Raw genomic sequence first — 17,347 nt, forward strand, 5'->3', positions numbered from 1 at the left:
GTGTATTTTGGTGTTTTATGATAGAATATGAGGTTTTAAATTATGTTAGACAACTCGTGCTACTCGGTTTTAAGTTAAAACGAGTAAAATGGCTTAATCGGTAAAAATACCTAATAGTCATAAGTACATGTTAGAGTGAGAATTTGATGTTGTCATAGAAGGGAAAAATGATCAGCATGTCATAAAACATAATAAAATAGGATGAAGTTTAAATTCCGAGCCTTGGGGAAAAATGTAAATATGTAAAATTTAGGGGTAAAATGTAATTTTACCAAAGTTTGGGTCAAGGACTGTTTTAATAAATGTGAGTATTAAATAAGCTAAATTTTTTTTTATTATAGATCAAGAAGAACAAAATCCAGAGTTAGACCGGGAAAAGAAAAAGATAGTGGACTAAATCGATATAGTTGATCGTATTTTGTTTCGAGGCAAGTTTGCGGTAAATAAATGCAATATTCTATTATTTTATGTTAATTTTGTTAATTTCCAGCATGTGTATATTTATTTTATGAAATTATTCAAAAAAGACTCAAGCATGAATTGACGGAGAAGTAATTTCAGAAAGTCCCGGTTGAACCTTAGGAATGTGTAAGATACAAATGTCATGACATTAGGGTTTAAGGATACCATGTAAGACCATGCCAAGGCATGGCAATTGGTTAGGTTTCTAAGGCAAGGAAATTATGTAAGACCATGTCAAGACATGACATTGATAAGTTACTATAAGGTAAAGATCCCATGTAAGACCATGCCAAGGCATGGCATTGGTGAGTTCATAAGGCAAGGATACCATGTAAGACCATGGCAATGGTAAGTTTCAAAAGGATACCACGTAAGACCATGACAAGTTATGGCAATGGTAAGGTACCCGCGTATCCTTAGTATTCCAAGTGGTTCAACGGGAAAATTTAAAGAGAATATCAAGGTAAGGTAAGGTAAGACGAGTTTTACTAAAAACGTAAGACAAGTTCATGCTAGAAGAGCAAAGGTAAGTACATAATGTTCATATATGCTTGATAAGGAAAAAGGTAAGTAAAATGTATTAATAAATTTGATTAAGTAAGTATTTAAGTAAGTGAGTAAGTGAAGAAGTTTAAAATATGTCTATGACAATTAATGAAGTTGCATTAAGTAGTATCATGCCAAGTAGTAAGATAATTCTTATGAATGTTGTTATTTATTTGCATGCAAACTTACTAAGCTTAATGCTTACCCCCTTTATTTTCCTTCTTTTTATAGTTTTGTCAAGCTAACTCGGGGATCGTAAAGTACGTCGGAGGTCCGAGCACAATATCACGAGGATTATTTTGGTATAGCTAGACGTTTCATTTTGAGTATGGCATGTATAGCATCGTAGCCATTTTGTGTGTATGATCTTATGATATGGCTGATGAATGGTATGTAAATGCTTGATAATGATTAGCTGTTGGAATGGCTAATCAAGGACATGTTTAGTGTTATGTATGCCTAAATGCTAGTTATTCCATGGAAATCATGAAAAATGTGAAATTAGCTTTAAAACAATATCGGACAGCAATAATGACGTGAATTTGGAAAATCACTAAAAATAGTAGAAATGAATTTAGATAGTGAATGAGATATAGAATTAAAGCTTGATGAGTCTATCTTCATATGGATGGAACAAAACAGGTATATGAGTTATATTTTATGAGATATTTAAATTTTTGTGAAACAGGGCCAGAGCGATTTCTGGATCCTCTGTTCTGACTTTGGAAATTCACCAAAAATTGTACAAAGATAATTAGAAGTCATAATTTACATGTACAGATTCCTTATTGAGTCTACTTTTATGAGAAACAAACGGAATAATAATTGAAACTCTGTACAGGGAGATATTTAATTCGTAATACATAGGGGTCAGAGTAGTCGAACCCTGAAACAGGGGAGACTTTAACTAATAAACTGTACTAGTTGGCCCAACCAAAAATTCTACAAAAAAATTTAATTGATAGATATATGAGTCTAGTTTTAGGAAAAATTTACGGAATTGGATTTCGAGTTTAGTAACTCGAGATATGAATTTTTAAGCGATTGTGACGCAGTTAGCCAGCTTGTCTGGAAGTTCTAAAATAAATTGTTTGAGCTGTTTAATTAATGAATTAAGTCCGTTAACACCTCGTGCTCGACTCTGACGACGGTCTCGGGTTCGGGGCGTTACATAAATTAGTTAGATGGAAACTAGAAAATAAAAAATATACTGGTTATAATAAAAAGAAAAAATTCATTAGGAGAAAAACTTCTAAAAAATCTAAAAAACAAATATGTCAAGTTTTTATTGTGCTGCATCAAAGTTACCTTTAACTTCATTTATCCTTAGTGCTTTCCATGTGACATTTTGATGATGGAATGTAGCTGTAATCCTCGATACTAAAAGGTTACTTTCTGCCTGGTAAGCATTGATAAAAGTGACTAGATTTGCTGTGCTTTGTCTTTCCCCCGTATGATAAGTTTTATTTCTCTGGTACCATATTGCCCATAGAGTTATTGCAAGTTGTGTGCATCGTTCTTCACTTATGCTAGTAAATAAATGTGCTAACCAGATTTTCCATTGTTGGTTGTGGGGCCTGATTGAGCCATCAATCCATATCTCATGTAGGGTGTTATTGACTGTTGCATATTCCCAAAGATGTGACTTCCTTATTAATATAGACAAAAAAATATATATATATTTGATACACTGTCAGTAGAACAGGGTTAGGGGTTGACAAATGTGACAATTTTTTTAGATTGTTTTTACTTGAGAATAAAAAAAAATACATTGTCAATGTACCAAATATTAATTCATAAAAAAATGTATTATATAATAAAATTATTTTTTTTACCCATGGGTAGGGGTGAACTTTCGATTGAATCGAATCGAATGAAAAAATTTCGAGTTAATCGAGTTGACGAATCCTATTTTATCATCGTAACTCGATTTAAAATTTTCTCAAATCGAATCAAAAAAGATGAAATTCGAATTGTATATATTTGTTGGATGATGACATTAATGGTTAATTTCGATAAAACATTCTAATTGGTCTTTATATTGAAAAAAGAAAAACAAACTATTAGTAGTGTGTTCCAATGTGCAAACACATTGCGAGCATGGACTTTGTTCCCACAACATTAATTCACAATACTTATTCCAAATAAACATTATGAAATTATTTAAAATAAAGATAAAAAAAATAAAAAATAAAAAGAGAAACATCCTTTGCAGTCTTTACTTTTACAATCATTCAAAATAAACTTGATGTATGCTAATTGTTAAATTAAAAAAAATATGAAACATAACCCATTTAAAAACATAATCGAAGCATAATAAATTGACAAAATTGATTCTATTTAAATTTATTTTAACTAAAATCTTTTTAAAAAAAACATAATTCATTCTTTGCTAATTGCAGTTAGTTGCACATCAAAGAGAGGGAGACACACAGATAAAAAGAAAGATGGTATCGCTTAAGCTCCAGAAATGGCTCTCAGCAAAACGTTTTAAAGTGCGAAATATGAAAGGGTTGGCTCAATCCAAATGAAGTCAACTAGATCTTCATCGCGAACTCTCACTAGAAAATAAGAGAGTTCTCATGGAAAGCATCCACAAATCTAATGTTGAGAAAGCCAGAGAGAATATGTTGGTTGACCAGTTTGAAGCTAAAAGGACTAAGAATGAGGCAAGCAGGGAAAGAAAATTTGCTAGGAGGGAAGAGCATTTGGCCTAGGGACTTAGAGGTAAAATGTAACGACCCGAATTTTAAGGTTATCAGAAAAATATATTTTCGGGTCTCCGTTTCTAAAAAATAGATTAGTAAATAATTATTAAAAACATTTATGAAGTTAGTCGGGTGGTTAATTAGAGTTTAATTGAGTGAATTTAGCTTAATTAAGAGTAACTAAGAAAAAGGACTAAATTGGATAAGGGGTAAAAGTTGAATTATAGATTAATAGAAAATAAAAAGGACCAAATAGGCAATTATGCCTATCTCATTAGATGAGGCGGCATAGCTTGATAAAATCCTAGATTTTTTTTAGATTATATTATTATTTTATTATTGTAAATTATGTTAATTATATTATAATATTATTTTGAAAATTGCATGGTAAATAAAATAAATGAAGTAAATAAAAGAAAGATAAGTGTATGAAAATGATTTGATATAAGTGTATAAATAAAAATATACACATTTATAATACAAGTATTTGATAATAAATAGATATCTATTTAAATATTAAATATTGCAATAATTATTAATTATTATTAATATTATATTATATTATGAAATAAATTAAAATAGTGACAAATGTGTGGTAATTATAAAATACATGTGTAATAAATTAAATACATACATTTGTAATATGTATATTTAATTATTAGTAGATATTTATTATTTATAAAAGATATTTATTAATTAAATAATTATATTATAATATTTTTATGAAATAAATAAATAAAGGTATGACAAATGTAGGGTGATAAGTGAATACATATGTATTAATAATATACACATGTGTAATTAATAAATAAATATTACTTATTATTTAAGTATAAATAATGTTATATTATATATAGATATAAAACAAAATAAAAAGAAACAGAATAGGAAAACGTGAAGCAGGGGAAGGGAAGAAAGAAAGGAGAAAAGAAAGAAAAAAACGGAAAATTAAGGTTTGAAGATTTAAAGTTTAATTGGTAAGTCAATATAGTCATTTTCACTTAATTTTGATGTTTTAAAAGCTTTAGAACAAAGTTTTGATGAAATTAAATTAATATTTTGAAATTTATTAGATTTTTAAATATTGTTCGTGTTGAATAAAAAGATGAATTAGGGGTTAGATTGATAGGAATTCAAGTTAGAAATGAAATAAGGATTGAATTGCAAAGTAATTCATAAGTTTTATGTTGTAGGGACTAAATTGATGAAATTTCGAAATTAGGAAAAATATGCTGGAAATTTAATAGTTAAGTATGAGTTTGGACAGAATTTGAATAGAAATGAAGTATGAATTGAGATAGAAAAAGTAAGTGAATTTAGTTAAGATTAAATTGAAATTAAAGTAGAAATTGAATAGAAATTGTATTAATTAGATATAAATTAGTAGTGAATTAATGAATATGAATTGTTTTAATTCCCGTAGCTAATGTTGTCTCGGGAAATTTCGGCTAAGTAAGGAAAAATGGCAAAGACAACGGGAGTTAGCTCGAGAAAATACGGTTTGTATTTTTATAATCCGAACTTAGTCATTATTTGTTATATTTATATACATATGGCAATTGTTAGTATTAGAATTATGGTGTTTTACAATTGGAAATGGATTGATTTTGGTATGCGATGAATTTATTGAAATTATATTGATTGAAATTATATTGATTGAATTATATAATATATATGATTTATGTAAAAATTTGAATATTGAATGAATGTTACATTGAAAAATATATTATTGGAAGTATGAGGAAATTGATATGAATATATGAGATTTGTGATATTTGTGATATTTGAATATTTGATATTGAAAAGTGAATTGAATTGTATTGAATTATGAATTAATATGAATAATTGAAATATATTTGTTGAATTGAATGAAAATGTATGAAATTGTGAAAATGTGTGAATATATGTGATTATTAGAATGGTATATTGATGAAAGAATTATTGAATTGAGAAAGTGAATCAAATACCCTATTAACAGTATCGGGCTAGGTCGGATATAGTTGGCATGCCATAGGATTGAAAGAGTTCAGGGATACTTCGACCTTGAGTCGATGAGACACTGGGTGTCATTATATTTCTTTGGATAGATTCGATGAGGTACTGGGTACCAACTTTCTTCGGCTAGGCCGATGAGACACTAGGTGTCAACTTTGCCTCGAACTATCCGATGAGGCACTGGGTGCCAAACTGGTGTGATTGGTTGGATCTGTGTATCCGTCAAGGTTCGAGTCTTGTTAATAGGGGTAATTAAATGAAAAGATAAATCGAATAAATTTGATTGATCAAGCTATTGAAAATGAAACGTTATTTGATGCTTAGTTATTATAATTTTTTTATTACTGCTATTATAATTTGAATTATGGTAATACCACAGAGTATGAAATACTCAGCGTGCGGTTATTTCTGTGCGCAGGATAAGTTAAGGCTACACCGTTGAATCAGCATCCTAGGCTAATCCCAAATTCAATGAGGTAAAGTATGTTGAGTAGTGGTAATGGCATGTACCTAGGGTGTCTTATGTGTGTGTCATTTTGAAATTGTAAATGTAAGGATGAAATAAATAGATTTAGGTTTGGTTATGATATATAATAGAATTTGGTTAATTTGGTATGAAATTGATTTATTTGGTGATATTTGAATAGAATTAAATATTGGATAATATATAAATGTTTAAATTTGGCAAATTATGAGTGTATCTGGTTGTGTTGGTATTTATGTGTATATTAATTGTAAATGTCCGATAGGTTCGGTAATGCTCCGTAACCCTACTCTGAGGACGGTTTGAGGTTAGAGGGTGTTACATAAAATGCTAGTTGTAGCACTACCTGCGATAGCTGCACAACTAGCTGTAGGTCCCAAGAAGTCAAAGAAGTAAGATTTCTTACTGAAGATTACTAATTGAACGTGACTTTTAGATATTTAGTAATGTCTAAGTAATTTCGTTGAGCTAATGTTATGTTTTTTGGTTGATATGAACTTTTATTCTTTTAGAGAAATTAAGCTTGAATGGTTTTTGTTATATATAAAAAAAAAACATAATTGGGTTTTACACAAGGAAATGAACTTATCTACTGAAACAAGTACAACCCAGATATAATGGGTGAGAAACAACCCACAAGAAAATGAATAAACCTAGAGATTGATGAAGAATAGAAGAAGACTAAAGAAGGAAAAAGGGTTTGATACTTTGATTTAGTGATTTTGATTTGGGAATGGGGGTTAGAGGGTTTGACTGGGGGAGAAAAAATGAAATGGGATTTGATTTGGGGAAAATGGTAGGGGCAGATGAAGGAAAGTAAAAGCTATACGTGTTTTTGGGGCGAAATAAAGAATAATAATATAACTTTAAAATTTATATTACTAAAATAATATATTTGGTTTATTCAAATTATTCAAGTTGTTGGAATTTGAAAATTCAACTCGATTGAAAAACTCGAAATTTAATTTTTTTTTTTTATTTTTTCAAATTGAATCTAATTTTGCTTACCCCTACCTGTGGATTATTATTTTAAGCCAAAAGGTTCTCTGGATGATTGTTGAATAAAATCATTCACTGGATAAGTCTTCGCAAACATAGGACCGTTGTGTCTGAACTGTGTTAACAAAAATAGATTGTATCGATTATTTTCTGCTCTTATTTTTACATTGCTTGTTTTCGTTCTAATTGTTGTTGTAACAAACATTAAGCAAAGTTGATTTACCATACCAATAGACTAATTATTTTTTAATTGGTATCAGAGTGCACTTCAAAAAATATTTGAAGGTGATCATTTGTTCAGCTTACGATCATCATAGAATTCATGAAGGAAGAAAGTTTAATTAGTCAACCTTCATTGCTACTTGATTCAACAAACTATGTTTATTGGAAGGCTCATATGAAGGTTTTCATTATGCCTGTCAACGAAACAGCTTGGGAAGTAGTTGAAAATGGATGGACTCAACCCACTGCAATGGCTGGTGATGACACCATGCACCCTAAAGAAAAAAAAAAGCAAATACATTGATGCAAAAAGAAGGGCTTCTCATGGACATTAACAAGCCCTAAATGTCATCTTCAGTAGAGTTGACTTGGACCAACTTAAAGTCATTTTCATATGTGAATTTGCCAAGGAGACATGGACAATCCATAAAAACCCACATCAAGAAAATGATTTCGTACACATGTCAAAACTTCAGATTTTAACAACTAGGTTAGAAATTTTGAAAATGTTTGAAAATGAAACTATCTCTGAGTTTTATCCAAGATTATGCAAGATTTCTAATAAGACTTTTTATCTTGGTAAGCTTTTTCTAATAATAAATTGGTACGATAATGTTGAGGTCTTTACCAGAACATTTTGTCATTGAAGTCATAACAATAAATAAGGTTAAAAATATTACTGCTCTCAAGCTAGACGAGTTAGTAGGCTCACTTCAAACCTTTAAGTTGAATATAGAGGAAGAAAAACGTGACAAAATGGGTTTGCCGAAGAACTAAATGTTCAATGCTAAAAAAGCTACCTTAACAATGAAATAAACAGTGGAGGATATTGATGAAATAAAAAAGCAATTAGTCTTGCTCACCAAAAGTATGAAGAGGTTCTTTAAGAAGGGAACTAAAGTAGATAGCGGTAATATAATTAAGAAGGATGTTGAATATTATAAGTGCAAGAGATTTTGTCACTTACAATCAAAATGTGTTAATACTAAAAAGAAAGAGAAGTCACTCATAATCACTTAGAGTGATTAAAAAAGTTCTAATGTAGATGAAGATGTGAGCAACTATGTTACTTTTACTGCTACTGTTTCAAACCATGTTCCAACAAATTCTGAAGAAGATTAACATAATGATGATGTTCCTTTTAAATTTTTAGAAGATGCTTATAGTCATATGTTAAAGAAAATGGAGATATTGTGTCAATTGAATGATTCCTTATGGAAATAAATTATTATTCTTAACATAGAGAAATAAAAGCTTAAAATTGTGGTCTAAGAAAAAGATAATACTTTGGAAGCAAACAAAAGTGAGCTAGATGATACAAATGTTGTCTTAAAGAAGTTTTGAGGCCAAAGTAAGAAACTTGATGAAATTTTGGCTTCAAAAAGAATTGAACTGGGGCATAGAGGACTTGGTTACAGCAATAAAGGTAAGGAAACTACCGTTTTTCTAATTTTTGTTAAAGTTGAATATATGAGTTTTTTTCATCATGAGGCAGGGAATAAAAACTTTAGAAAGATAGGACATAGATGTGACTGATTGGACTGACAGTACATCGAACAAGACTCAAGTAGAATAAATCCTAAATCCGTTTATGGATTTATTCACTTGTGACATTCATAGTATGGCATACGTAAATCTTGAGTGGGCGGCGGACTATGTATACGTGACTCATACTCTTTGATTAAGTAAAAGCCTAAGTTCAAATAGATAAAGAACCGAAAGTTGGTACGTTGGATGTACGACTTCTGTAGTATGTAGTGTCATTCACAACAAATGGAATTCATAGCCCAAGACATGAGTAATTGATATCCTCTCATTGGCATTACATGGTTGATAAAAAGTAAACATGGCCACGTGTTGTCTGTATTTGTAATAGATGACTTAATTGCTATTTGATAGTGATTAACTTTTCATGAAAAAATAAGTAATGGTTATCATGAGACAAAATAGGATTATATTGGGAGAACGAATATTATCCCAAAGAGATCAAGGATATTCTATAATGGTAACACACTTATGATCAGGTCATTGGATGAGCACTATGTAGTTGCTTTCGTAATGGTATATCGTTGGGTGAAACTCAGTCATGATACTATAGTGGAATGATTTCGTGACTAAATGAATTTATAATTAATAGGCAAAAAGTCAGAACTTAATTATAAATCATTTGAGCCTCAACTACATATGTCCAATCAGTCCCTCCGCTAGCTCGTTGAAACAATAAATGAATTGCGTGTTTGAATAGAAATGGACAAAATGAATAGCAAATGAGAAATGTGAAACATTTTGTAATGATTATGGTTTTCTCTAAAATGAAGAAATGGAATAATTTGGAAATGATGTAAGTTTTCAAAAATGAAAGTGGAAATATTACTTAAAAAATGATCATAAAAATGAGTTTATGTTTTTTTATTGTTTTGAAGCCCGAAAATGAAAATAACCCATTTGTTCATGTATATGCTACCCTCATATGATATCTTTAATTCCTTTGAGTTAAATTCATTCTCAATACAATCCTATTTTATCTCATTGTCACCATCGTTGTAATACCCCCTACCCGTATTCATTGCCGAAATAGGGTACGAGGTATTACCGGAGTTTACGATTTTTTTTATATTCAATATAGCCCTTTTATAAATATCTAACCTTCCCTGCAATATTAAATCGAGGCCAATCCACTTCAACCAAACCAATTCAACATATTTTCAAGATAAATTCATGCATATTTATAAGATAACGTCATTACATACCCAAAACCAGGTTTGTTAACCATACTAATGGCTAACTTTATATTCATTTCACGTTAACATTTACTTTATTAGCTTATACATGCCATTGATTTCCAAAATGAAGTTTCTTTATATACCGAAATCCTGAGGTTGATAGTGTGATGTGTCTCTGACCAAATCCGACCTTCGAGCTCTTAACACTACAAAACAGGGAAAAAAGAAACGGGGTAAGCACTTTGTACTTAGTAAGCTCATGTAACAAGAATTATACTTACCTAATATTTTCAATACAATACAATAAACATTCATATATCCATTCAATGCATTATTACCCTAATATGCACAAACTCAACATTCAAGTTAGTACAATAATTTCCATGTACCCATAATATATACCATGATTGATGAGCTCATCAATATCATAATTTCCATTTCCTTGTGATTTTTCCATATTCATCCCGTTGGATGTATCGGAATTTCGATGGATTTTCAGAGGCACACTCTTAGTGTACAATTCCGGGTTCGTCAATTCATATTCATGTGTGCACATTTCCATTTCAGAGAGCACACTCCCGCGAACCTCAACCTTGCAGCGGGATTACCAGTCCAGGCTAAATTCCCTGCAACAAAAATTACTTTAATGAGCTTGGATCTGAATTACCAATCCAGGCTAAATTCAGACCCTAATTCGGATTACCCGTCCGGGCTAAATCCATTTTACACATATTCTTCGGGAGGGCTATATCAAGATAGGATCACCCGTCCGGGCTAGATCTTTTTTACCGTCAATTCCTTTTCAGAGATCCATCGAATTTTCCTTTCATTCAACCGAGATTTCTTCCCATTTTATCAAATATATCAATGTTTCATTAATTTTCATACAATGAACATTCAAATCATATTCACATCAATAACATACAATCTCAAGCAATTTAAGAATATAATTCAAGTTACACGAACTTACCTTGATACTTGTTTGTAAACAAAAAAAAATCTACTAATCCCGAACTTTTTCCTTTCCTCGATCTAGCTTAGTATTTGAATCTTCTGGATCTAAATAAATAAATTTAATTATCAATTTAATACATTTTATGTTCATATGCAACAGTCTCTATAATTCAACTATTATTATTTATAGTTTATTCAAAGCTGTCTATTTGAGTCATAGTCACTAAATTATTTATAACTCGAGCTACGGAACTCCAAATTAAGATCCGTTAATTTTACATGAAACTAGACTCATATATATTCTTACCATAAAATTTTCAGAATTTTTTGTTTTGCCAATAAGTACAGTTTATTCTTTAAAGTAACCCCTATTCTGCTGTCTGATAGTTCTGACCCTTCTTCACTAAAAATTAATTATCTCTTCATACAGGATTCAAATGATGTTCTCGTTTATTTCTATTAAAAATATACTTATTCAGGATTCTAGAAATATAAATTTAAGCCCATAATTATTTTGCTTCAAATTTTTATGATTTTTCAAAGTCAGAACAGGGGAACCCAAATTTATGCTGACCTTGTCTCACAAAATTCATTAAATCTCAAAATTTACAAATCTATTGCTTACACTATTTCTTCTATGAGAAACTAGACTCAATAATCTTTAATTCTATATTTTGTTCATCTTCTAATTTGATTTCTACAATTTATGGTGATTTTTCAAAGTTAGTCTACTGCTGCTGTCCAAACTGTTTTTGTGCAAGCTGTTTATTACCATTTTTCCCCTAAGCTTTTAATAAATGATAATTTCGTCCCTACTCAATTAGCCTCTCAATTGAGCTGATTTTTCTCAATTAACATTTTATTCTATCACCTTAAACTATTTTAAAACCTTTAGGAATCATAATTTCAGAAATAGACTTTAATTCTAAGCATTTTCACAATTAGGTCCTAAAAATCAATATCTATTGAAATTACCTAATAAAATCATCTAATAAACAAATTAAAGCTTTAATTTCATCCTATTTCATTATAAACTTACAACACTCAACTATGGTGACTTTCAATTTCATCCATGAAATAAAAAACTAATGAATTTAATAGTAGGACCTAGTTGTAAAAGTCTTAGAAACACAAAAATTACAAGAAAAAGGCAAGGATTAACTCACTTGGTGCAAAAATTATGAAATACCAGCTTAGAGAACCCTCCTATGGCGTTTTTAGCTGCTGGAATTGAAGAGAAATGAAGAGCAATCTAGATATTTCCTATTTAGTCCTAGTTTTATTTAGTTAATTTTGCAATATTCCAATTTTGCCCTTAATTTATCAAATTTCCTGCTGATTTCATGGCCTTACCGTCCAGCCCAAATAAATTTTGGGTCTAATTCCTTTTAAATCCTTTCTCCTTAGACTCTTAAGCTATTTAATCATTCTAGCAACTTTTACACCTATTACAATTTAGTTCTTTTTATTTCATTGACTACCCAAACATTAAAATTTCCTAATGAAATTTTACTACCACATTACTAACATTTCAGAAATATTTATAAAATTATTTTCGACTCAGTTTTACGAGATAGAGGTCCCGATACCTTGTTTTTACCCAGTTTCTTCAATAATTTCTTTTTCTAACTAACCACTAAATCGGTAAAATTTTTCTATCAATATTTTCATACAATTTTCCTATCATATCAATTTTCATGCAAAAATATTGAAATAAATTTCTCTTTAAATTGGATTTGTGGTTACGAAACCATTGTTCCGATAACTTTGAATTTAGGCCATTACAATCGTGTCTTCTTAATGATTAATATAATCACTGTTAACAAATGACTGTGATTAATTGCTTTTTCAAGAACAAGCAACTTGTGACCACATTTCATATTTATCAAATCCACACAATGCCAATGAAAGGATATCATTAGCTCTTTAATCGAGCTACGAATTTCATTGCTGCTAGTAAAGTCATGTAATACACAATTCATGTGCTTAACATTTCGACTATGGGCTCGATCATCTTTAGAGTATATGCATTCACTTATATCAAACACATGAGTTACATACGCATGGTCATTGACTGACTTAGGATTTAGGTAAATCACACCATGAATGTCACATGTGAATTAATTCAAAAATGGGTTTAGAATTAATTCAACTTGGACCCAATCTAATGTATCATTCTTCCAATGAGTACATCTTTGTCTCTACTTATAGTAGGGGTGTATAAAATTCAGGTAAAACCGAAAAAATTCAGTTAACCGACCGAATTCGGTTAATCGGTCGGTTAACCGAATTAATTTGGTAGGGGTTGGTTAATAATTTTTTGAGTTTTCGGTTAACGGTTAATTCGGTTCGAAACTAGTCGATTAACCGAATATTTTCGGTTTAACCGAAAATATTAATAAATAAATTTATAATATATAAATAGCCCACTATTTATTCAGACCCAATTCAACATAAATCTAAATACCCAATCTAATATATATTAACCCAAGTACCCAACCCAACCCAACCCAATAATAAAAATTACAAATAATTTAATAAATAAAAATAAAAATCTAAAAATAAAAAAAATAAAAAAACATATAATTTTATACAAATAATTCGGTTAATTTGATTAATTTGGGTAATTCGGTTAATTCGATTAATTCAGTTAATTTTATACTTATTTTAACCAAAAATAAAAAAATATATATATAATTTTCGGTTAATTCGATTAACCGACCAAATTAACCAAAAAAATTTCGGTTCGGTTAATTTTTTAAAAAAAATTTCAGTTCGGTTAACAGTTAAAAATTTTGAAGGGTCGGTTAATTTGGTTAATGTTATTTCGGGTCGGTTAACCGATTGAACACCCCTAACTTATAGAGTCAACTACTCGGATAGCCAAGACTAGTTACCTCCCCAATTAGAATTGCAGATGATATAATAATTTTTTTGAGTATTTGAATCAAATGCTTACTTTGATTCCTTTAGAGATTATAGATTCGTTTAGATTATCTACTAATGAACGTTGTCTTTCTTGTAACGTGAACATTCTTATAGTGTCACTTATCATTGATTTGAACTTAAACAATAAATAAACTAATATTTATTTGTCACAATTTTACTATGTATGCAAAACATGAAAGACAAATACAAAAGATATAATAGTAAAATGTGAAATTAACTTTATTTATTTATTTACCATTCAAATACATAAAAAACAGTTATATATTTACTACAATATTAACACATTTTTCAACAAATCGATTTTATGGTGAACAACCATATTGATAAATAATAAAAAAGTATATGAATCAATTTTAAAAAATAATTATTAAAAATAATAATCCTATGAGAAAACTAATTATAATCAATCATCAAAATTTGTGATTAAACTTTAATTTTGTGTTGTGGAAAAAATAAATAAAATTGTTAGGAAATATTGAGTTTGTCTTTGCGATTTTTTTTATTATAATCGTGTGTATTTATTTATTTTACGATTTAAGATTAGTTTTATTTTTATCAAAAATGATATTCAAATAAAATTTTTCTAACAATAGTAATTTTGAAATTAAAAAATATATTTTTACTTTTTCTAACTATTTATTAATTTAGTATAAAGTGAACATGTGTGAGGATCAAGGCATTAGGAGAAGTTGAGGGTTTGGAAATGATTGTATTGTGTTGGTTGTGGTTTGAATGGGTGCCCAAAGTAAACAAAAGAAAGTAAAAGGGTAATAACGACAGTTAATGATTTAAGCGGAGACTTGACCAGTTCTCTTGTGATTATTAATTAATAGCTGTTGTCACCATTTTGCATTTTTCAAACAAAATAATTAAACACCGCTAATGTGTTTTTGGCTTCGCATTGTGACAACTGTTTAGTTAATCTTTAAAACGACATAGTTCCATAGTACAATTCTTGTTTTTATTATAATAATTTAAAGAATATTAAGTTTGAATAAGTGTATATTCCAAAATGACATTACAAAGAGAGAAATTTATTTGTAAAATAGCAAAATATTTATTCCTTATAAAAAGGTTTACACGAGTTTTGCTTATAAAAATAATTTTGAAAAAAAAAAAATTCCCTTTATCGTTATGGTAGATCAATCATTAAATAATTTTTGACTTTTTTAAATATTATTCCGAAAAGAAAATCACGTCATTCAATGAAAATAATCTTATTATTTAAATTGAAAATTAATAATTTAATTATCATTAATTATCAAATGCAAGCCTTTATGTTTCTTTTAGGACGATAACATTATACCACTTGTTACACTACTTTATTTCACAACTCAATTCGATTAGAGAAATGACAATAACATTTTTTTGCATTTAAAATAATATTTTAAAAAAATATAATAAAAATGTATATTGTGAGATTCAAACCTAAGCTAATTGTATAGTTAAAATCTTAATTATAATATTTTCATAGACCAAAATATAAGTTTTCTTAAGGGATTAAACATAATTTTTTTTTATTTTTAAGGGATAAAGTACAATTTTATTATATATTAATTTATAATTTATTTATTTATAAGAGTATTAAATTGATTTTTTTTTCATTTCAGACGACTAAAATACAATTTCACTATTTATATCAATTTATAGTTTTCCTATTTATATAAAAGGACTAAATTAAAACTTTTTATTTTTAGGGAGACTAAAGCTTCTGCCTGTCCCTTTTAAACTTTCCATTTTGATATTAATTTTTAAATAATTTTATTTATTTAGTCAATTCCATTAAATATATTAAAAATTATTTAGCATGCATTTTAACTTCATAAGAAAAAAAAAAGTAGTAAAGAGGCATGAAGCACGCTAGTGGCTTTTAGCATGCTATATTTTGTATTGTTTTTTTACACATATTTTAATATCTGAGTTAGTAATAAATTAATTTTATAGGTGATGTTTAATTATATCTAATATTTATTTTTAGTAAAGAGATGAGAAAATTTTAGCTTATTTTAAAAAGATTTTATTTTTTATAAAATTTTTTACTCATGTTTCTAATTTTAAGTTCAAAATTATATTAGCTATTCTTTATTTTATATCTAATTATTGTAATACATATGTAATAGATAAGTTTTTTTTCCTTATATTATTACACTAGTAACCAAACAAGATAATATAAACTAATTTCTTATTAAAAAATAATTATTTTTAAAATAAATAAAATATCGTTTAATATTTTGAAAATATTTTTATTTTCAGAAAAATAGTTTTAAAAAAAAATCTGTTTGATAAATAAAAAAAAATATTTTTCAATAATGAAAACTGAAAAACATATTTAGTGTCTATTTTCTATAATGGAAACAAGAGAAATAAAAAAAAACATTTATATGGTTTCGAACTAGACCACCATATTTAATATTTGAAAATCTGTTGAAAAAAAAACAATATTGCGTTCATCGTTTTTAAAAAATAAAAACCGTTAAAAAAACATGTTTAAGTACTTGTTTTTATTATTTTTATTTTTGAAAAACATTTTTAATGAAAATAATAAAAACAACATTTTATTAATTATTAATTATTAATTTTCGATAAATCATTTTCAAAATTTTCATTCTAACATTTATTTAAATGTTTTTAATTTTAAAGAAAATAAAAAATGACATGTATTAGTTGGAAGCTAAAGCTTGTAGATAAGAATAATAAAAATAATACACATTTTATTTCTATTAAAATGAAATCAGTATTGAAAGGCATATATTTGACCATGAGCAGCAGAATTGGACTTCCAATGCTTCTAGAAATAAATGAAATAAATAACTCACTCCCCCTTTAAATCAAAATGAATTAAAGAATAAAATAAGTTCACATCTAACGTAAAAGTCAGCAGTCTACCAGATGCAACCATATTAAATTTTGTGGATTATTAAAATGTAAAACTAGATTCATAAAGTGGTGAGATATTTATATATAAACCTTAATTATTTAGTTTTTAATTAAACGTTTCATATAAAACTAATATTTGTAATTCTATTTTATAAGCTAATTTATGATTCTAACTTAATTAACTATATTTTATGTAGTAAAGATGATAAAAAAATATATAATTTTAATATAAATACAGTGACAAAGTCAAAGGTTGGTAGGGGTTTAATTCTCTTATGCCTCTCTATAATTTATAAAATTTTAAATTAGTGTACTTTGGCCTTAAAAATAAAAAAATTAAAAATATAACTATTAAAATAGTGAAATTGTATTTTACCATCATAAAAATATATAGCTTATTTGGTTAAATTGCAATAAATATTTTTATA

This window comes from Gossypium hirsutum, chromosome A09 (genome assembly GCF_007990345.1).
Source record: "Gossypium hirsutum isolate 1008001.06 chromosome A09, Gossypium_hirsutum_v2.1, whole genome shotgun sequence".
Taxonomy (NCBI): Eukaryota; Viridiplantae; Streptophyta; class Magnoliopsida; order Malvales; family Malvaceae; genus Gossypium; species Gossypium hirsutum.